The sequence below is a fragment of the Mauremys reevesii genome, linkage group 2, assembly GCF_016161935.1.
Source record: "Mauremys reevesii isolate NIE-2019 linkage group 2, ASM1616193v1, whole genome shotgun sequence".
NCBI lineage: Eukaryota > Metazoa > Chordata > Testudines > Geoemydidae > Mauremys > Mauremys reevesii.
Window position 1 is genome coordinate 225,712,472 of NC_052624.1, and position 22,517 is coordinate 225,734,988.

Below are 22,517 nucleotides of genomic sequence, written 5' to 3' on the forward strand. Positions count from 1 at the left end.
AAATAGGACAGTCACTAGAATGGTCCAATAGTTGCACAGATGTTTCGTTTGAGGTGTGATCCTAAAGGTATTTTTGTCATTTACACATCATCAAGAGGCAATACCGTCATGTGAGACTGGGGTCTTGCTTACATCTCAGAAAAGTGTATCCTTAAAAGCATAACTATTTAGTGTTTTAAAGCTCAATCTATGGTTTGGTTTGAGATTTCTAAAACATTAAATTTATACAAATTATTTTTATTATTATTTTGGTCTTTGAATAAGAAACCAACCAATAAGGATCCTAGTCTCATGGGATCCTGGGCTTCTTGAAGTCGATTGAAGGGATTTCACTCTGTTTTTGCACAGTACCTAGTGCAGTTGGATCCTAATCAGAACTATTAAGCGTTATGTCAATACAAATCACAAATAGAAACCAGAATAATGAGTTACAGGGAGGGTTAGCAAGAAGAAGAGGTGAAAATTAGAGGTATATCCAAAGCAAACCAAGAAAGTGAGAAGAGCAAAAAACTCCATGAAAATGGGGATTTCTCCATGTTACATGGGAAGTACTGACTGCTGGGCATGGTATAAAACCCAAGATAGAATTAGCAGATGTTAATTGAGCCTCAGACACTTATGTACATGCTGAATGTTAAGCACACATGTAAGTGTCTACAGAGTCAAGCTTAAGAGTTTAATTTTCAAAGGTGCTGAGCACCCACAACTTCAGCTGCAGTCAGTAGGAGTGGCAGGTGTTCAAAGTCTCTGAAAATCAACACTAATTGCCTTACCTAACCTGCTACAGAGATTCAGTGCTAGAGCCAGCAAAGAATGTTTCACTCATAGGTCCTGGAGTTTTGCCCAGCAGCTTACCTTTGCCTAAAGTAAATGTTGAGATAGGAGAGCAAGGGAGAATGAAGGGGGGTTATTATGGGGGAGGGACGATGCAGAGAGTCTTTTTGTATGGCTTGCTTTGAGGGGGTGTTGGCTTGTTTTTTATCACAGCACTAAACAGACACTGAACTTTCAAACCTCCTGCTTCAAATGTAGCATGTTCTCAAAGATGGATACATTGCTTGGAAAAATATTTTACCAGCTTACATACAAAAGGTATAAAGCTAAGGGCTAGTAAAATGGTACATCTCACTGAAGGTTTTTCCATTATTACTGTAGCCCTTTGTCAACAGGCAGCTGGGTTTGCTCCAGAGAGTTATCTCGGTTAAGTCTCAGTGCAGGAATGAGCTTGGTATAAGAAGACTTCTGCACCTACACAGCGCCTCTTCTGAAGTGAAGAAACTTACAGTCAAATCATGGGGGCTCCAATAAGGTGAAGTATCTGCCCATGCATAGCTCTTTGCAGGATCACAGCCTTACTCGGGAAGAAAAAATACATTGTCCATCATCAGATCCTAGAAACTAAGCAAGATTAAGTTGTGAGTTGGTTCCCATACTGCCAAGGAATATTTAGTGCTGCAGGAAGAAAATGTAATAGGTGTAATTCTTCCCCTGAATCAGTACCATACTAATGCTTCAGTATGGGGTTAGGGAGGTTGTGTTGCTGGAGGTACCATCTTTCAGCTGACACCTAAACCTCAAGTTCAAGTAATCTCTGGCAATTAAAGGGCAGGGGGCGGTGCAAACCTCTTCCCAGTTGTGGGGAGGGATAGGCATAAAATCCAGCCACAGGACCCACCTCTTCTCTGTGGCCCCACCCCATGCTGGCCCTGCCTCCTCCTTGCTTCTCCCTCCCCACCCACCACCAAGGCACTGCCCCATGGACAGGCCCAATGCCAGAAGCTGGAACCAGGCAGTACAGGGTGGCTGCTGTGCTGGCTGGTGCCCTGATGCAGGCAGCTACGGCACTCCCACATCGAATTCTCCTGCTGCTCCTGGTGCCTGGGGCTGCAGCTGCTCCTCAGCTCCCTGCTGCCCTTTGACTGTTCCCAGCTGGTAACAGCTGCCTGGTTGGGGGCACCCAGCTCTGGGGCTGACAGAATCCTCGGGAAGCCTGTGACTGTGGAGGGTAGGGCCCAGGAGCCCAGGCTGGAGCAGATCAGTTACGGTGACAAGACAGCAAATCTGAAAAATCGGGACGGGGTGGGGGGTAATAGGAGCCTATATAAGAAAAAAAACCCAAAATGAGACTGTCCCTATAAAATCGGCACATCTGGTCACCGTAAGGTCAGTCCAGGCTGCTGTGGGGAGCCCTGGACCCTCCACCTGCCCTGGACGGCCTGCCCCAGTGGGTGGGGACATGGGCCAAGGGCTGCTCTTCGGCCCCCCACCCAGGCTTACTCCAGTACTGCTGCTGGCAGCGGCACTGTCTTCAGAGCTGGCCAGCCAGCACCCCCTGCTCTCTCCACTCTGCCTTCAGAGCTGGGTGGCTGCTATGAGTGGAGGTGGGAGGGCTAAGGCAAATTTGGGGTGGCTGTCGCCCCCACAAGCCCTTCCTAGTGCTGCCTCATTAAAGTGGTTTCTACCCTTTTTTGCCCGCCCCCCATTTTTTTTCCCAAGTGTTTTACACCCTGTGTAAATCCACCAATAGTAGACTGGTCACTGGCATGTTTTAACGACCATACAGTGGTGCTGGAACAGTTTTTATAGTGGGAGCACTGAAGGTGAAAACCATGTCTATGGGTTATTACTACTTCAAGCCAGGGAGCGCAGCAGCACCCCTAGTTCCAGCATCTATGCGACCATATCGTCTAACCTTGCTATGTTCCTTCCATCCTTCCACCCATCCTTTACTATTTGACAAATATTAAGTCACACAAAAATGCAGTTCTGTGGGGATCAGAACTATTTGCAAATTCAGATAAAATTGAGCAAGGAGTTTCAACCCAATCAAAAATGAGGAAAACTTTTTTAAAAAAGTTGAAATAGTTTTTGATATTGTTGAAACAAACCATTTTGGGGCTTTGGCTGAGCAGGGGTGGGAAGAGGCAGGGTGGAGATGGAGCGGGGGTGGGGGGCATGGGAGAAGGGGTGAGGTGGGACAAGGTTTGAGGCAGAGCATGAGTTTGAGCACCCCCGGGGTCCAGAGGAAGCCGGCACCTAATTTAGTACCTTTCATACACAACAAATTCCTTTGGTGGCTATCAGTTCTTTTGTATAGTTTTTATCTAATTAATATGATAGGGTTTTCATTCAAGAACTACAGTTTTCCAGAAAACATGGGTAGTGATGGAAAGTAAGACAGATCAAGCAACAACCTCTCAGCAAGTGTCTCATTCTCCTTTGCATTTGTGCATTGCACAACTCGTGTTTATGACTGTGTGCTCAATATGGCTCTCTTTAGTGTACACCCCTGAGACCCCATGCTCAGAACTCTCCGCTGCTTTTGCAGCTAATTAAGATTTTTCACTGTGCAAGCACACAAACAATAAAGATGCTAACTCAGGTTTTCTGGGGCTGACAACAACTGAAAAATCAAGAGCAAAATAAACAAACAAGCAGAATCGGGTGGCTGAATTTGTGTATTTATAGACATTCATTTACTTTGAGTTCAATAACGTAGTCCTTACCCTTTGGTATTCTTGCTTCTACTGCTGTGGTGCAAGACTTGCATTTGCAAATTCCAATAATATTTGATTTTAAAATCAACAGCTGATAAAACATGCAATTTCTGGGAGGCTCAAGGCATGTTTTTTCACTGCTTTGCCCCTGATTTGGTAGCATTTTACACCCACCCATTCAGTTATAAATGAAGACCAAAAGTGGAAGTCAGTGGAGAATCAGGCCCTAAAAAAGTGTGGATTAACCAATTTTGCAATGTGTAATGTTTCCTATCCTTTTCAGCAAACACTAATGGTTTATCCATCATTACCTTAACAGGTGGATCACATGGTTGTAAACTGATGCAACATATTAATTTGCTCCTATTTGCTATCTGGAATATAGTCTGCAAAAGAATAAAAGGCAAAATCCCTGTTGTACTCATCCCCACCTCCCAATTTTCATACATTTGATGGAGGAGATTGCTCTACAAGATAAAAACAACTTCAGTTTAGCGTGCCTTGATAGGCCAATGGTACAGCTAGTCTAAATCCAACACTGCTATAAGTACACGTGTTGCAATGTGTTTTTGGAAGAGCAAACTTCAGAGAACCTACAGTTATGTCTCCCAAAAGCATTGTATGTTTCATATGTATCTGTGATGGCACGCAGGTTACAGCAGTGCACCCCCTTATAGTAGCTAGCACCTCGGGTAAGCCCAGCTTCACTTCCTTTCACCCAGCTTATAAACAAGTCCAGACAGACCCTTTTAATCAAAGAACACCCATTTTCCAAGGGTCTCATTTATTAACTAGAGCCATAAACATAAATTGGAGCTTATTCAGCTACACCCAGGGACATTCATTAACTCTGGCTTAATTCAACATGCAGTCCCTAGCTCCTTCCTTCCAGAGACTCTTCTTTCCTGTGCCTATAAACAGTCTCTATTTCTGGAACCTTCTCAGTTCCTTCTGTGGGTTATGCCTTTCAGTCCTCCCTTAGGCAGGAATCGCCAGCTCTCCTGTCTGGAACTGGGATGTAGTATTAGTTAGTCCCCTCACTGTCTCCTTAAACAGGAGTCTCTTAAACAGCATCAGAGCAGAGAGTTGATCAGATTTGATGGTCCTCCTTAGGGAGCCATCACCTCTCCTCTCTGGAGCTGAGTTGTGTTTTAGCCAGCAAGTAAGGCCTTTGCCAGGTTCTCCCTCAGCTGGCCCCTTTTCCTTTATCAGACTTCAGGCTGCCTAGCAGGTTAGCCTTGCCTTGCTGGTGTCTACTCTGCTCTGAGAGAGGAGGTAGCCTTTATGCTGGTTCCTTTTTCCCAGCTCATCCCTAATTGGTTACATGTGAGGGGACTGTTACATGGCCCTCTCTGCCAGGCTTCTGGCAGAAAGAAACCATGACAGAATTTCCTCCCAAACACATTCCGGGACCGCTTCCTCTCTCCCAGGTCCTTATATATATAAAATCAGACCTTTCGACCTCTTAAAGGGCCATCCCACATGCCAGGGTGGGTTGACCATTAGGCACCACTACCCTTAAGGGACAGACTACCCCATCACAATATCAGAATAAGTAAACACTGAATTACTGCACTCAGACATAATTTTGCAATGATAGGACTTAATCCTATTCCCATTGAAATCAGTGAGAGTAGGAATAGGCCTATTGTTTGGAAAAGCAGTGCTTTCATTATCATCAGCTTGTTTTTATTTCTCAGACTGGGGGTCATGGCCACTTTGCTCTTTATCATATTGTTACGTGAGAGGGGGCCTGAGCTAGAACCTAGCTATAAGGGAAGGGAGTTTTGGGGGCTCCTGAAGTGGAAAAACTTGAGAACCACTGCCCTAATGATATCACGATTTATATAATCAAATCAACATTGCTGGTGGTCAGCTGACTGATTCCAGCAAAAGATTACAGGGTTCATGTTTAAGTTCTCCATCCCCAGCTCAAATTAATTTTATATATGTTTGGATTTCCAGCCAGTGATCAATGAATACTATTGATTGCCGAGGCTTTGGAAACAATCATAGTGCATGATGGGATCAATGATATTTTAAACAACATGATTGATTCTTCTTGTGATCCAGATGATCCACAGTAAAAATAATAAAATTTAAATGTCAAATAAAATATTTACATGGCAAATGATGGGTTGTGAAGATTAGAGCAGATGTTTTCAGAGAACTGTTTATGAGTACAGTATCAAGTGAACTTTGTTCACATGAAGCCTGATGCTGTGAGGTTCTGAGCACCTTTGACTCCCACTGAAGTCACTGGGGTTTGAGTGCTCTAAACATAGAGCAATGCTGTATGGAGGACAGTGAGGTCCGCAGGCCTATTGATGCAATTCCCATTTGTCTACCTCTGATTCTTCACTGATGTGACCTTGGGAAAGTCACGTCGGTACTGAAGTGTATATTAAAACGGCATACCCAAAAGTAACTGCATATGCATTTTGCATATTAACCTCTGGTTTCCAGATCAGAAAATTTGGTTCCTCTATTCTTCTAGCTGCACATCTATAAAATTAGCATAGCAACGTGTGTTGTAGAAAAGGGTTTGCATGGTTTACTTCAATTTCTTATTTGTAGTATTTGCATGCTTCAAATGAGTCATCTTATGGTGAATGTCCACAGCGGTCAAGTAGAGACAGTCTGAATGGGGGGAGAATTCAGTGAGTCAGATTGTAAATGATTTATTGAAACACACAACCTGATCCTTCTTCATCAGTCAGGGGATACTTTAAAAACTGTCTTACAGTAAATACCGATTAATGACAAGGAGATTGATGTGCAATGTGGGATGTTCTCAGTGAGACACATGAGCTTGCTTGCTCATCCTCCTTATCCTAGGAACATAGGAGGTCGTGGTCCAGATCCTCAGCTGTAGCAAAGAAGAGGATAGGGCCAATAGTTTGTTAATAACTCTAACATAGGTGAAATACTTGGAGGCTGATCCTGCAAACAGATATTATTCCCACTGGTGTCCTACTGACTTCCTAGGAGTTTCATACAGTAGTTATGCAGATCTGGTTCATAGAATAAAGCTCTTTGTTTTTATTTTATACCATTTGTGAAAGTTCAAGTATTCCTTTTACAACACTTGGAGCAGAGGCAATTTTTTTTAACAAATATATTTTTAAGGGTTATTTTACCCTGTGAAATAACCTGAAAAGTAAAAATTGTGTTAAGTGATTCAGTGAATGAATGTTTTGTTAATCGTAAAAGAGACCTGTAAAACACACCTGCGTGTTTATATTGTATAATTAAAGTTCCCAGTATACTAAGCAAACAAGCTACAATGTTCAACACCAAGAAAAGGCTCCATATTTCTTTTCCACAGAACAGGTTTATTTTTTTCTACATTTTATATCCCTAGGTTCAGCTTTAGAATTTATGGTGTCCCAAGTGGCACTAAATTATAGTCTCTATTTTGGGGTGAGATGTGAGGAGAGTTTTCAACAGGGATTTTCAGTGACAGAATGAACCCTTTAGGACTTAATTTCAAAGAAAAGATGCCAGTGGGATGCATTATTAAGAAGAAAGCATATGGAGCCCAGGGACAGAACTTTTCTTCTGAAATGCATCATATAATTACATTTCAGGGGAATCCAGAGCCTGCTATTACTGAAAAGCCTACATAAAGTGACATCATACATTTTCTTGGATGTGGCCAGGTTGGAGCTCAAATTGTATATTTGATTGGATTTAGGTACCCAGATGGCAAGAGTAAAATATCAGGGCGCATGGGGGTGGGGACAGCCACAGGTGCACAGCCATTGGGGAGGGGGTACACAGCCCTAGGAAGCTGTGAGGGGGCATATGGCTCCTGCTACAGCCCCCATCACAAGCCACTGGGCAGGGGCTCATGGCCCCAGCTCCAGCCCCTGGCAGAAGCCACGGAGCAGGGGCGCAGGACCCCAGCTCCAGCCCCCAGCTGAAGCTGCAGGGCAGGGGGTGCATGATCCCAGGTCCACCCCTGCCTGTGGTTCTCGCTTAGCCCAGCTGACAGTCACCTCACCTCCCAGCAGGGCCAGCGATTGTGGCCAGGGGAGGGGGCAGGGCATGGGGGAGTGAGTGTCTGGGAGGTCTGTGGGGGAGTGCTGGGCTGTGAGGGGTGAAGGGTGCTGGGCAGTGGGGGAGGTCTGTGTGTTTTGGGGTGCTAGGCAGTGGGAGGCCTGTTTGGGGATTGCTAGGCAGTGGGGGAGATCTGTGTGTGTCAGGATGCTGGGCAGTTGAGGTCTGTGTGGGGCACTGTAGTTGTGGTGGGGCTGTGGGGAAGGGCAATGGTTAGTAGGGGAGGAGAAAATCTGTGTGAGTGGGGGATTCTGTGGGGAGCAGTTGTGGTGGGGCTGTGGGTGGGGATATGCTGGGCAGGGGTGGTGGTGTGCAGGGCACTGTGCATTTGTGGTAGGGGGTGTAACCGTGTCTTCATGGGTCACAACTGAGAATACCAAATTCAGGACAAACTGCTGAAAAATAGGGCAAACATACCCCAAAACTAGTGGTTATTCTCCCATGAGATATGCCAAACCAGCAACAAAAGTAAACTTCTGTCCCACCACACTGGTAACAAGAAGTCATAAAAGCAATTTCCTTAGGTATTCTAGTCCTTTTATCACCACCAAAAACACTAGACTTAAAGATGAGTGGCTCTTTAAAATCAATGTACTCAAACAAAAAAGGATCAGCCACAGACCCAGGTCAATATACAACTCAGCTCTTACCCAAAGATCACGCTGTTGCCAATCCTTTAGTATCTAAAATATAAAGGTTTATTTACAACAAGAAAGAAAGAAAGAAAGAAAGAAAGAAAGAAAGAAAGAAAGGTGAAAGTTAAAATTGGTTAAAGGAATCAAATACATACAATAATTGCAAAGTTTTTGGTTCAGGCTTGTAGCAGTGATGGGATAAACTGCTGGCTTAAGTCAAGTCTCTGGTTGCTTCCAAATCATTGGAAGGTCCTCCAGCTCCCATTAGTGTCAGTTCATAGTCCAGAAGTTTGAGCAGACAAGAGACTTGAGCAGGAAAGAGGCAAAATGGAGATGTGTCCAGCGCCTTTTATAGCTTCTACCATGTGGAGGGAAATCCATTGTTTCAAACAAAGCCCTCAGCACAACTAGTAAAAAATTACAGATAGCAAGATGGTGTTTGACATCACATAGGCAAGTCACATGTCCATGCATGATTTTGTTTAGTCACAGCAGGAAAGTCCATTAAGTGTAGATAGGCGTCTCCCATGGTGCATTGTGAGTTAAGTGTTCCTTGATGAGCTACTTAATTTGAATAGTCCTTTCAAGATGTGCAGGCTAAATACCTTGTGGGCGTTATCACAGCAAACATATTTGATATACAGGTATAGAGCCAAAATTCACAACTTCAAATACAAAAATAATACGTGCATACATATAGCATAATCATATTCAGCAAATCATAACCTTTCCATAGACACCTTACTTGACATAATTTGTACAAGTTTTGTTGCAATTATATAACAGTGGTAGCAACAATAATCTACATGGTCATATTTAATCAGATAATGTTACAGGGAGGTTGTGGGGGGAGCATTGGGCATAGTGAGTCCGGGGGGTGCTGGGCATAGTGGGTCCGGGGGATGTTGGCGCGGGAGTTGTGTGGCGTGGCATTTCCCCCCCAACAAGAAGGGGCATGCTCGCAGCATGGTGCCAGGTGAACCAATGTGCATCTGACCATCACATGCCTGCCCCATTGCCCCTGGCCAGCCCCCCCTACCCGCCGCTTGTCTTCTCACCTGAGGGCTGGGGCAGGGGGAGGAGGTGTGGGGCAGGGTCTGGGTGGCTCTTACTTGGGGCAGCTCCTGGGAAGCAGCCTGCACGCTCCTCTGGCTACTAGGGTCAGGGCTGGCCAGTGGGGTCTGCGCGTGCTGCGCCCACCACGAGCGCCGGCTTCGCAGCTCCCATTGGCCAGGAACCGTGGCCAATGGGAGCTGCGGGGATGGGACCTGAGGGCGTGATCAATGCACAGAGCCCCCTGACTGCCCCTGACCCTAGGAGCCAGAGGGACCTGCTGGGGGTGGGGTTCAGGCAGCACTTACCTGAGCATGGCAGTTCCCTCTAGCTCTTAGGGTCAGGGTGGCCATGGGGTTCTGCTTGTGCCTGCAGGCCCTGCCCCCACAGCTCCCACTGGCCGTGGTTCCCAGCCAATGGGAGCTGCGGAGCTGGCACTCCTGGCAGGTGCAGCATGCAGAGATCTTCCTGGCTGACCTTCCGCCTAGGAGCCACAGAGTCCTGCTGGCCGCTTCCCGTGAGCTGCGCAAAGCCAGGTAGGGAGCCTGCCAGCTAGGGTGATCAGTCCAGCCCCGCACCAAATATCAGGACAAATGGCGTCCTGACCGTACATTGGTCGAGATGTGGGACAAACAGCTAAATATCAGGACAGTCTGGATTTTATCGGAACGTCTGGCCATCCTAATGGGATTGAACTGCAGAGACAAAGGCCTGCCACTGAGAATGCCCTTCACCAGGATCTGTCAAACTTTCTAGCATAGTAACAGAGGCAGGGGGAGGCAGAGAGGGAGGCAGTTTTTAAGATAGCTAGGGTGCAAGTCATTTAGATGTCACTGTGACACACTGTACCTCAAAATAGCACCCCAAAACCCACATATTCACCACTGCTATATGATTAAGATATGTTTTGTACAAAGTATGCCTTGTGAGGTATTATTTGGAAAGTTATAATCCATTGAGCATCATTGTTCTGACAAAATGTATGTATCGTCATTGTCTATGAAGTTATGAGATTTTGCTATGACTGTTTCTGAAACGGTGTGAGTCAGGGAAATGCCCACAGACCAGCTCTTCAGTAGTCAAGTGTTAAGTGACCACCACCGGCCGTTCACCAGCAGGCGAGTTGTAAACAAGGGATTTACAATTCACATGAAAGACAGTTGCTGGAGCACTTACAGCATGGGGCTGCCAACTCCCATAACACAGCAAGGATCTTTCCAGCACCTGCGGGAGAGTATAAAATAAGGTACAATGACATTACCACTTCACCTCTCCGCCCCCACCTACACTGAAGACAACAGGATTGTTTGGAAGATGAAGAAACATTTGAACCAAGGGGAGTGGTCCTAACTGGAAAAGCTTTCCAGTTCCCCCAAAAACCTACAGCAGTCTATGCTAAGAGAAATGTTATTGCTTCAAATTGGAGTTAGCCTGATAAAGTTTAGGAAGTAGCTTGCAGTTTTTATCTTTTATTTCCTTTTGTAACCAATTCTGAACTTCTCTGCTTATACCACTCATAATCACTTAAAATCTATCTTTCTGTAGTTAATAAACTTATTTTAATCTTTTATCTAAGCCACTGTGGTTTTGATTGAAGTTTGGGGAATTTAGTCAGGTTACAAAGGCTAGGGCATATTCATACCCTAAGATGAACTAATTAATGAGCTTACTCTGATCAAGCGGGCCTTGAGCAGTGTAAGATGCACATTTCTGGGGTGACAGGCTGGGACTAGGGATACGTGGGTATTACCCTATATGTTATTCATGAACTTGTGCTATAAAAAAAAAGAAATTAAAAATACCAAATTAAAAATCACAGTAAAAATATAGGAAGTGCTATACTAGAAACAGATGTCATTGCTAAAACTACTAGCAATTATTTACTTATAAATATTTTTAATGATTATTTGCTATTAAAATATAAATTAAATTACACATTGACATCCATCTGCACAATGTTGACAAAGGTAAATGATGAAGTGCTAAGAGTAACTGGAGTAATAAAAATAACATTTTAAAAAGTAAACAATTTGAAGAGCAAAACTATATTTAAAATGGATTACAAGAAAGGGAGTGCAATTCAGGGAATCAGCAGCAGGTATGATACATTTGAGAACTGCTATGAGACTTCATACAGACATATAAATGGATCAGGGATTCTTAAACACTCAAAAAGGGTGAGAGACAGTTTTTGGGGGTGTATGTAAAATAGTTCACTGAATCAAGTCTCCTGTACCACCCAAGGGCAGCTCTAGCTTTTTTGCCGCCCCAAGCACGGCAGGCAGGGTACCTTTGGCAGCACGCCTGCGGGAGGTCCACTGGTCTCGTGGCTTCGGCATACCCACCGCTGAATTGCCGCCGAATCCGTGGGACCAGCGGACCTCCCGCAGACAAGCCGCCGAAGGCTGCCTGACTGCCGCCCTCACAAGGACCAGCAGGGCGCCCTGCAGCTTGCCGCCCCAGGCACTCGCTTGGAGCACTGGTGCCTAGAGCAGCTGCTGGTACCACCTCAGTATGTTATATCAAATAGAGAGGAGCTGCCATGTCTAGGCCTTGGGATGCCCTGTGCCTTGGAGAACACAGCCCCGGGAATCATGTGCTGTGACCTACTGTCCTGTGAGAGGGGAAATAAAAGAGCTCCTCTGCCCCACACCCCATTTTTGCTAATATGGCAGGTGACTCATCCCGTCAGGTAACTGTTACCCCCCAAGCGAGGGCTGCAGCTTCCCCCCATGCCTCGTCTCTGTGCAGCGCCCCAGGCACTCGGTGCAGCTGGTTTCCTACCTGCAGCTTAGGAAACAACTATTCAACCTTTCATCCTGCCTCTGCATTCCTGCTAAGATGGCACTCAGAGCCCTGCCTGCCTGCCACCACTGCTGCTGCGTTCCTAGTGCCCAGCAGAGCGTGCTCCAGCTGGGGTCACTGGGCCTGCAATTCTGCAGTGATGGGGGTGGGGGGATGCTGAGCACCCTGGCCTCCGGCTGATGCTGCTGGGCCTGATCCTGCACCCTTGTTGGCTTTGTGCCCTGAGCAATTGCCCCTCTTGCCCTGCCCTAGTTATGGCCCTGGTGTCGAGATTTGGTGACTGTGACATCCCCCAGGGTACAATCTGGACTGTTGGATCATTGTGCCCCCTTAATTCTCCAGTCTGGTGTGCACTATACCCTGCTTTGCTGTGTGAACTGCCACTCTGCCCACTCACCCCAACCTCTAGCATGCAAGTTACTTCCAGACAAATACCAGAGTGCTCTGCCCAGCCACTCTTGAATAACATCATGAGTTATACACCCCCAAGACATGAATTTTTAAAAAAGAAATAAATGATATTGGGTTCTTTTATGTGCCTTTTTGTTCCTGAGCCTTTAGTGTGCAGAAGGCCCAGTTCACAAAAGTAGGAGTTAACCCCCTGAGCGAATCTTGGCCTAGCCTCATACTTTTGTTATTACCTCTCCCAAATAATTAATATACCTAAGGCCATATCTATGCTACAAACTTACATTAACTCAAGTTACATCAGCATACAGTCGCCGCAGTTAAAATGTCACTTTTGCACGTGCTGACTTGGCTCCTTGTGTTGATGGTGAGTGCACTCACTAGGAGCACTTGTGTACACCTAGGCTTTGTCTACACTGGCAAGTTTCTGCACAGTAAAGCAGCTTTCTGCACTGTAACTCCCAAGCTGCACACTCTGCCAAGCTGCTTAGTGCACAGAAAATGTGCAGTTGTAGCGCTCTAAAAAAACCACCCCAATGAGAGGCGTACAACTTTCTGCCCCAGGGCTACAGTGCTGCGGTGCTAGTGTAGACACTGTGGTGATTACAGCGCTATGATTGGCCTCTGAAAGGCGTCCCACAATGCCTCAGGTGACCAACCGTCATCCCCACCCGGTACATTCCTTTGCAAATTTGAAAGTCCCCTTCCGGTTTGCTCGGTGACACATGCAGAGGTCTCAGCGCATCTTTCCAGGTGGTCATGCCTGCTCCACACACAAGGTGATCACCCACTTGGAGCAATACCAAGCTGTTGGACCTCATCAGCATTATAGAAAGGGGCCATGACCGGGATACATTGTAGGGTAAAAGTGAAGGAGCTGCGGAACACCTACCACAAGGCATGGGAGACACACCACCGCTCCAGTGCTGTGCCCACGAGCTGCTGGTTCTACAAATAGCTGGATGCGATACTCGGTGGTGACTCCACTTCCACTGCAAAAGCCTCTGTGGATACTTCGTTGGCTCACATGCCAGTCAAGAGTGGTTCGAGCCAGGAGGAGGAAATCTTGGACAAAGAGTGGGAGGGGGACCCAGAGGTAGAGGATGACTTGGAGGCCAGAGATGCATGCAGCCAGGAACTCTTTTCTACCCTGGAGGAGCCTAGCCAGAGTGTGGTGAACCATGGGTATGGATCAATCATCTGTCACAACTTGCTACCACTCATCTTTGTCATCCTCTGGTCTAGGGTTAGCAAATTGTGGCGGATGGCTGAAGCCCTGTCACAATTTGCTATCACAGGGCCAATGAGAAGGGATATGGGTAGCACATTGTGATAGAGCAGCAAAAGAGAGCATCCATAGATGTCAGTAACTGCTATTGGGAGCAAAAATCTGTCAGTGGTGGGTTTTGATATTACACCCACTGGCTCCTGACAGCAGGCGCCAGTTTTAAAACTGTGGGGTGCACACCCATAGGGAGGTGCACCCCACAGTTTGGAAAACTCTGTGTGGAATGGAAGGCAGAAACAGGGGGGGCACATGACCATGGATGACACCACATATCACCCCTAGGGGGTGTAAATATACTTGCTCGCCCAGGCACTAAAATGCTTAGATACGGCTCTGTTCAACACAGTTTGGTTTGATGGACATTCTGCTCTCAAGAGAGGCTCTGGATTGGGATAGCAGAAATGCCATGACCAAGATCCACCAACCACAGTAAAGCTATGTGTGGAATTTTGTACCACACCTATTTCATTATGCTTGGACCAAGCCAGTGGCATTAGCTGCTCACTGTCCTAAGAATTTTCACTCTAAAGAATGACAATGTAGCACGTTTCCCCACTCTCAGATTTACTGCTATAATTGACCTGAATACTTTTGTGATAGGGATAGGAAGATATCGCACAGTGTTATGGCCTTTGAAAAAGCAAAATAAAAATTAATTTCCATCACATTAATTCTGTAATGATCTGGGCATTGTACATAGGGAACCAGGCATTAGCACCTGGTGTCAAGAAAAAGCAGTCTCATTCAATGTCATTAAGTTTAGCACTGTTCACTGTGCTCTATAATCATTCTCTTAATAGCTAATCAAGCTGTTTCTCTAACACACCTTTGCTTCTGGAATGGAAAATGCTAGATTAAAAACCTGGTCTGTGCTGCCTCCTTTTGGTACTTTCTATATATGAAGTCACCAATTTTTTCAGAAACGAGTCCTGTGGCACCTTATAGACTAACAGACGTATTGGAGCATGAGCTTTTGTGGGTGAATGCATCCGATGAAGTGGGTATTCACCCATGAAAGCTCATGCTCCAATACGTCTGTTGGTCTATAAGGTGCCACAGGACTCTTTGCTGCTTTTACAGATCCAGACTAACACGGCTACCCCTCTGATAACTTGACAATTTTTTCAGATGAGCACTTGGCAGTTGGTTTTAATCCTGATGAGTCCCCCGATTCTCTCCTTCTAGCTGAAAGATCATCTGCATCTAGTAGGCTTTATAATTAATGTGTTGACATGCATGCATTATCACTGCCTTCTGCCTTCATGACACAGCTTGGACACAGAAGACACTGAGCTGCCTTTTTGGGATACCAAGTTAGAGCGAGGGTCATGGATATGAATTCCATTGCTTCCTGTTGATACCATATATGTCCTGCTGGCTGATGACTGATAACCCCAGATTGATAAATATACTAACCTTGGAGGCAGAGAAATTTTATCCAATGCAAACTAAGAATAGGATGCAATGTATCTCATCTTGGGTGGCACGTCATAGAACAGATTTAACATGGGGAATTTTGTACATAGTAGTTGCTGAAGTAAATCTGTCTGTACAGCTGCTGCAATATTTTCACTATTCAGAGTGGCAAGCAGGAGATGGCAAGCAGGAGAGATCCAAAGAACAGCTACAGAACTTGCTAATACTGAAGAAATTATTATGTGGAGGCAATATAAGGAAACTCATCCTTCATGATTTAAAATAGATTTATCAGAAGCCTGCTTATAAACTACTGTTCCCTGTTGACCTGTTGGAAGTTAGTAAGTGATGAGTATAGTACTGATGCATACTCAGAAAGCTAAGGCATTGTATGATGAATTATGATTTTTTTTTCAGAACATGCGGTAAGCAATTCATTTCCTCTCTCTTCTCATCTATCTGGAAAGCAATTTTGTATGTGGTATAATCCCCATTGGTGATATGAAGATTAAAAAAATCATGTGACAGACCAAGACTCAAAGGCTGATGGGATTTTGAAAAGTCCCTAAGTCCTTTCAGTGGGACTTGCATTCCTAAATCACTTAGGCCCAGATCCCCAAAGGTGTTTAGGCACCTAACTCCCAAATTAGTGCCTAAACACCTTAAGGATCTGGACCTTAAGCTATTTTAAAAATCCCACCCAGGGCATTTTAAATGATAAGTGATGGAGATTGCCATAAGGACTTAAGTGTACATTTTTTCAAAAGCACCTAAGGGATTTAGAAGCTCAGTCCCTGTGAAGAAGTGAATAACCTACAAGGCCTTTCCTATTCCTGAATCAGGTCCTGTCATTTCAAACCACTTTAAAAGAACAAGGGGCAGTGGTGTTGTCAGCAGTACTTTTACACTGTGATTTATGCAGAGGGTCTAACTTTTCATTCCAAAGAGATTATATTATGATGTGCTGATCCACTGGGATGAAGACAGCACAATGCTGACCCCACTGAAGATACTGGGAAGTTTTTTATTGACTTCAGTGATCTCAGCATTTCACCCAGTCTTTCCAAATTGCCAGTTACGTTGTTTTTAAAAACAAGAAGATGAAATAGTTCTGGATTTTTTTTTTTAATGAAGGCCAAAGTTTTTAAAAATGGATGCCTTAAGATAGGCTCTTGAATGCATCCACAGTTAGAAGCCTAAATAAATGGTCTGATTTTGAAAAGTGCTCGTATTCACCAGCTGCCTTGCCATTGACTTTTGAAAATCAGGCCATTTGCTTAGGAGCCTAGGCACCCATTTGTAGGTTTGTTTGTTTGTATGTTTGTTTTTGTAAATCTTGGCTTAAAGTTTTCTTTTAGTCTAGTTTTAAATTCACTTAGAATAAATAGCAACATTATGTTGAAGAAGAGAGAGTGATTTCAGTGCAGAGCAAGCATTTACCGGCTGGCATCATTTGATGCGATCTCTTGGACTGCATCGGTCTCCAGCAGTGATTATTTTTTCATGTTTTCTCAGTAAAAGCAAGAGGAAGCCAAACAATCACCCTGGCAATCATTTCTGGTTAATGCCACTGACTGGAGACTTAATACAGTATTTGCTCATCTCTCAACACAGCAAAACCAAAGCTAATAAATAACCCTGATTGCATCACCGTGACTTGCAACCTTTAGGGACACCTTGTTTACTTGTACCTTCAGTCCAATATCTAGAACAGGGGAGGGAAAACTATGGCCCGGGGGCTGCATCCAGCCCTCCAGACATTTTAATCCAGCCCTCAAGCTCCCACCAGGGAGCAGGGTCTAGGGCTTGCCCTGCTCCAGCCAGGTGTCGGGGGCTTGCCCCGCTCTGTGTGGGTCCCAGAAGCAGCAGCATGTCCCCCCTCCTGCTCCTACACATAGGGGCAGCTGGGGGCTCCACACACTGCCTCCCCACCTCAAGTGCCACCCACAGCTCCCATTGGCCTGGAACCATGGCCAATGGGAGCTGCAGGGGTGGCGCCTGCGGATGGGGCAGAGTGCAGAGCCACCTGGCTGTGCCTCCACTTAGGAGCAGGAGGAGGAACATGCTGCTGCTTCTGGGAGCTGCTTGAGGTAAGTGCCCCCCAGAGCCTGCACCCCTGACCTCCTCCCATGCTCCAACACCCTGCACCACCCCTGATCCCCCTCCCACCCTCCGAACCCCTCGGTCCCAGCCCCTCAGTCCTCTCTAGCACTCCCAACCCCTTATCCTCAGCCCCACCCCAGAGCCCGCACCCCAGCCGGAGCCTTCACCCCCTACCTGCTGCACTCCAACCCCCTCCCCCAGCCTGGAGCTCCCTCCCGCATCCTGAACTCCTTATTTCTGGCCCCACCCCAGAGCCCACATCCCCAGCCGGAGCCCTCACCCCCTCCCACATCCCAGCCCCCAGTTTTGTGACGATTCATGGCCTGCCATACAATTTGCATACCCAGATGTGGCTCTTGGGCCAAAAAGTTTGCCCACCCCGATCTAGAATATGAAACAGTATTTGGGTCCATGAATGTGGTACCAACTTGTCACCAAGATTTATACTTCTTGGGATTTTTAACGGCTTCCTCATGTGATTTCATTAAAAGTGAATTACAGAGTTGTTGCAGTTGGTTACTGATTTTTTTTAAGATTCCTTAATTTAGTTCAACTTAAAAAAATTAATGAAGGTGCCTTAAGTACTTACTTTCTGATTCTCAGAGCTCTGATTCCCATCTTTGCAGCCTATAGTATGGCAATATTCAAGGAGATGTACTAGATGGCCTAATGTTTTCCTCTGTGTCTTCTATAAACATTTTACCTCCTTTTAGATTGTGAAGCTAACAAACGCCCCACACTGGTCACACATGTCAATCTGTTCCCTGACACATTCTCTCTGCCACCAGAGCACTGGAACTGGGTGTGATGGCAAGGAAATAAGAAAACAAAAAGAGAACAGCAGGAGCCTCATGGAAGGGAAGGGAGAAGTTGAATTAAAGAAATTGGCCCAACCCAGAAGGATTTCTTGTACTTCCTCTAAGGTTATCACTAGCTGACAGTCCAGTATAATTAGAATACAAGTTTGTATTGTAGTGTCTTTGAGCATTTCTCAGTTGAATATATCTTGTTGTGAAGTAATACCATGTTTTCCCAATGGGACCTAGATCTGAAATAGTTTTGGCTTCTAACAGATGTCTTCCCATCTCATATACACTTATTTTTAGGATATATAAATGATTATTTTTGCTAAAATAAGAAAAAATATGGTCTTAATACAGACCCTTGGGTTGCCCATTATTAACCGCTCTCCTGTTGGAGAAGCAGCCATTCATTCCAGCTTTTCATTTTCCATCCCATATTCTCTGTTTAAGTCATGCAAAAACCCAGTGGTTATTTATTTTCCTTGATAACCTTTTACAAAGCTTGTCAGAAAACTGAATAAATTATGCTCACTGGGTCATCTTTATCTTCTACTTCATTAACTTTGTCAAAGGCCATCTAGAAAAGCACAATTTTTCTTTTACAGAAGCTGTGTTGGTCTGGCCAACTATCAAGTTATACTTATTCAGTTCTATCCTTTATATAGACTCTCCATCAGATTCCTCAGTATCAGTACTTGTTTTTTACAATGCCGTTCAAATAAGTTGTTTCACTACAGTCTAATGTCTGTGATACATGGTGGAAAACCTATTGGAGCTGCACCAGGAATGAATATGACACATTTAATAACTAACAGCAACTCTTGTACATAGGGATGGGAAAACTTGTTGCTTATTGTAACTAACCAGGAAGAAAATGGAAACATACTTAGTCTCTCTCCTCTTCCCCCACATCTTGTTTCTTTTCAACACTCAGAAAGTTACTCCTGAGGGGATTATGCACTCCTATGGGGGTGAAGAATTCATATGCCTGCATTTTTCTGTGCCCCCGGGCAGAAAAACTAAAAAAAAAAAATCTTCCAGGGGACACGCACCTCTTTCCTGACAGCCCAGGCAGTGCGTCTGTTCCAGCATGCCTGGAACAGCTCCAGAGACGGGGGAGGAGGGCTGGGTGCGCATGCCCTGTGTGGTTCAGCACCGTTTGGGGGGCGGGGCTGGGCGTACATGTTTGGCATATCTCTTGTGACTGCAGCTTGCTGGCGTGGAAGGATAGGGCTTTTTATTATGCCTGAGGCAGGCTAGATGCAAAAATGTAGCAGCCTGCCTGAGTTAATTGATCTCATTCTCTGAGGTAGAAATGTAGCAGCCTGCTAACATTGTTAATCTTCCTATAGTTAATTAACTGTTCCCATTCTCAGTCAATTCCCCCAGGAGCATAAAACCTGCGAAAGTTTTAAGGCCCCTACATTGCCACAGTGATGTAAAGGAGCCTTATTATAAATGACAGTAAGGGAATCCTCAGCTAAGAAGATCTATGTGCTTTCTCACTTTTTTCCTGTGCCAAAGTGGCACAGAGGGGTTAGATTACAGCTCAGGATTTATTTTACTTTCCCATTTTAACAAAAAGACTTTGGGGACAAATAAAATATTTTCCGAACAGTCAATAAAATGTCAGGACAATCAGAACCAAGCATTTAACAAAGTACCCAGCCAGGTCCAGGACAATAATTAGCAAAACTGTATGCCTCTCATGTGTGAAAGTCTGAGCAATTTAAAATGACATTCTACTTTCTTTTTTTTTGCTGTTTGGTGTTCTGTAATGTAATTTAAATAAAAATCCAGGACTATAACTGGAATGCAAGGTATTAGTTACCAAGTGTTTGTAAATTAACTTTCATGTGTTTAGGAAATGCTGAATAGTTATTGTGACTTTTCTCTGAATTGTAGTTTAAATACATTACTAAAACAATTGAAACTGGTATGATTATATTGCATTATTTTGACAAATAACATATACACAATTTTGCACTTTTTGGTGCAGAATTTTGAATTTTTTGGCAGGATCCCCCCCAGGAGTAGAAAATAGTAAGACAGCAAGGTTTCCTTCTATAGTCTAGGGATTTACTCGCTGCTGTATTAGTTATTTTATTTCTTTTAGCAACAAACTAAGCGTGTAAGCTGGCTTACACCAATGAATGCTTGTGTTCACTTCTGTGAGTGAAATATAAATGCAGCTTCTCCATGGTACTCAGTTGAGATTCTGTGGGAACTATAGCAATTAAATGTAAGGCAAGTAAATTTTGCTAGCCCCCTTTTGTCCCCTGGCTAACACAAACTTGAATTGTATAGAATTCTCACTGGTCACAGTAAATTGCAGTTGATGACAATAAGTGTGATTCTGGGAGGCACAGCAGGAGAAATAGCCTGGTCTAAGGGTGTTCCTTCTGAATTACCAATGCAGATTTGGAGAAACGGTGTCTAGTGGCCTGATACAACCAACAGCTCCCTCCTCCTTGTAATGGCTCACAAATCTGAGACTGGAGGTTCCTCTCTTCAGCTCCCCAAATACTGTCCCCCATAAACTCTGCTTCCAATGTTAGAGGGACATAAATGCCCCCTCCCACAAGGTACAGACGGACATATTGCAGAGGCTAGGACTCTACCTGGGTGCTGCTCTGATGCTTTTGCTACAGATGTCACCACAGCAGTACTGCAGGAAACTGAAGTGATACTAGAAAAGAGCAAACTAGATCTTGAAATAATTAATAAACCCATCAAACCCAGTTGAGATTTTTGGTTACAGAGACTTCAATTTTATCAAAGTGAAATGTATGGAAAAGCATCAGGACACTCGCACTTTAATATTCAATTTTTTATTATATTGTTGCAACAGCAACATAAAATGAAGAAAGAAAACAGTTGTATACATATCATAGAAAGTTTTTGATCTGACTCGAAATGATAGAGAAAGTGAGAGGGTAGATGGAGGATACTGAACCATCACTTCATATTGACTGAGATGAAGCCTTTATATAGTCTAAGCCTGCATATCAACATTGTTCCAAAAATGTATTACAGATATAATCAAATGTGTTCACTCTTTCCTGTAGCCTCTAAATCCCCTTTTCATGTGATGCCATCTGAGTTAATGATTCATTTCTTCTCTATAGGTGGTTATCTTTCCAAAGCCCTAAATAAACTTTTTTTTAGTCAAGATCAACATTCTCAGGCAATTTTTTCAAAGGCAATGTCGTAAACATAAAAATGGGAACCTGAATGTTCCAGGCATTCTAGCAGCATCAGGGTAACCTCTCACATATGCATAATCTTAACTCAGAATTTACATACCTTACTCTGTTTCCAGATTTATAAGTGGAAAAGAGCCTATGTGCCTCAGAGACCTTCAACACAAGCTCTTAATCCTAAATGACACATTTTATATGGGGTCAGTACACGTATTTACAACTCTGAGTATAGATTTGCATGCTCTCTGGACTTTTATAACTCTCTATCTGCAGTCTGCCCCACTGCCAGCTTGTACACTTTTTTTCCTGCATACCCTGCCCCAACATTCATTCTAAAAGAGGAGAAGTAGAACGGATATGCTTGTGTGAAGATGCTTTTGCCAACCTCTTTGCATAAGGCAATGTGAAGTCTGCTGCTACTCATTTCTGCTATACAGGGAGCAAATGGTGCTGGTGAAGGTTCTGCTGGTGCTTGCTTCACCAATACAGAGTACAGAAGACTACACCATCACATGCCTTGTGAAAGGGGTTTTGAAGCTTCCACTGCTGCTGTAAAAGAACAGCATTCTGTTGCTGAGGGAACCCCAGTGAGACTACCCTACTGATTCAAGAAGGATGGGATCTGATGCCTCTGACCTGGGAGCATGGAGCTAGGGGACAAATATTCTTTCTCCCTCTTCCACACCTAAATTGTGAGAGGCACATTTCCTTGAGTCTTCTCAGCACTGGGAAACACATTTTAAGAGTCATCTTCATAGCTACATGTGTATTTGTGGGCTTAGGGTAAAATCCTGGCCCCACTGAAGTCAATGTGAGTTTTTTTCCATTGTCTTTAATAGGACCAAGATTTCACCCTTAAAGTAAAATCAGAAATGGAGCAGTAGGACATATGGATCTTTAAAGGCTTAATTATTAATTAATTATTATTATTATTATATTTATTGAGCATCAAAAATCAATTTACTGTTAATTATACGTTTCTGAGTTAGGCCTGATAATTCAAAACAAGCACCGCTAGAGTAGCTTAGTTCAAGCACCACCTAGTGGATCTGTTTAAGAAAATAAAGAATTGATATAAAAAAATCTTGTTAGTTTACAAAGCCAGTCATAGCAGCCACCAGTTTCTTATCTCTAAATATTATTATAATTAATTTATTGCTATCCTCAGCTAGTCTAATTGGTCCTGTACAAAACATCAAGCCAGTCCTTGCAAATATTAGTAAAAGACCAATAATATGATAATT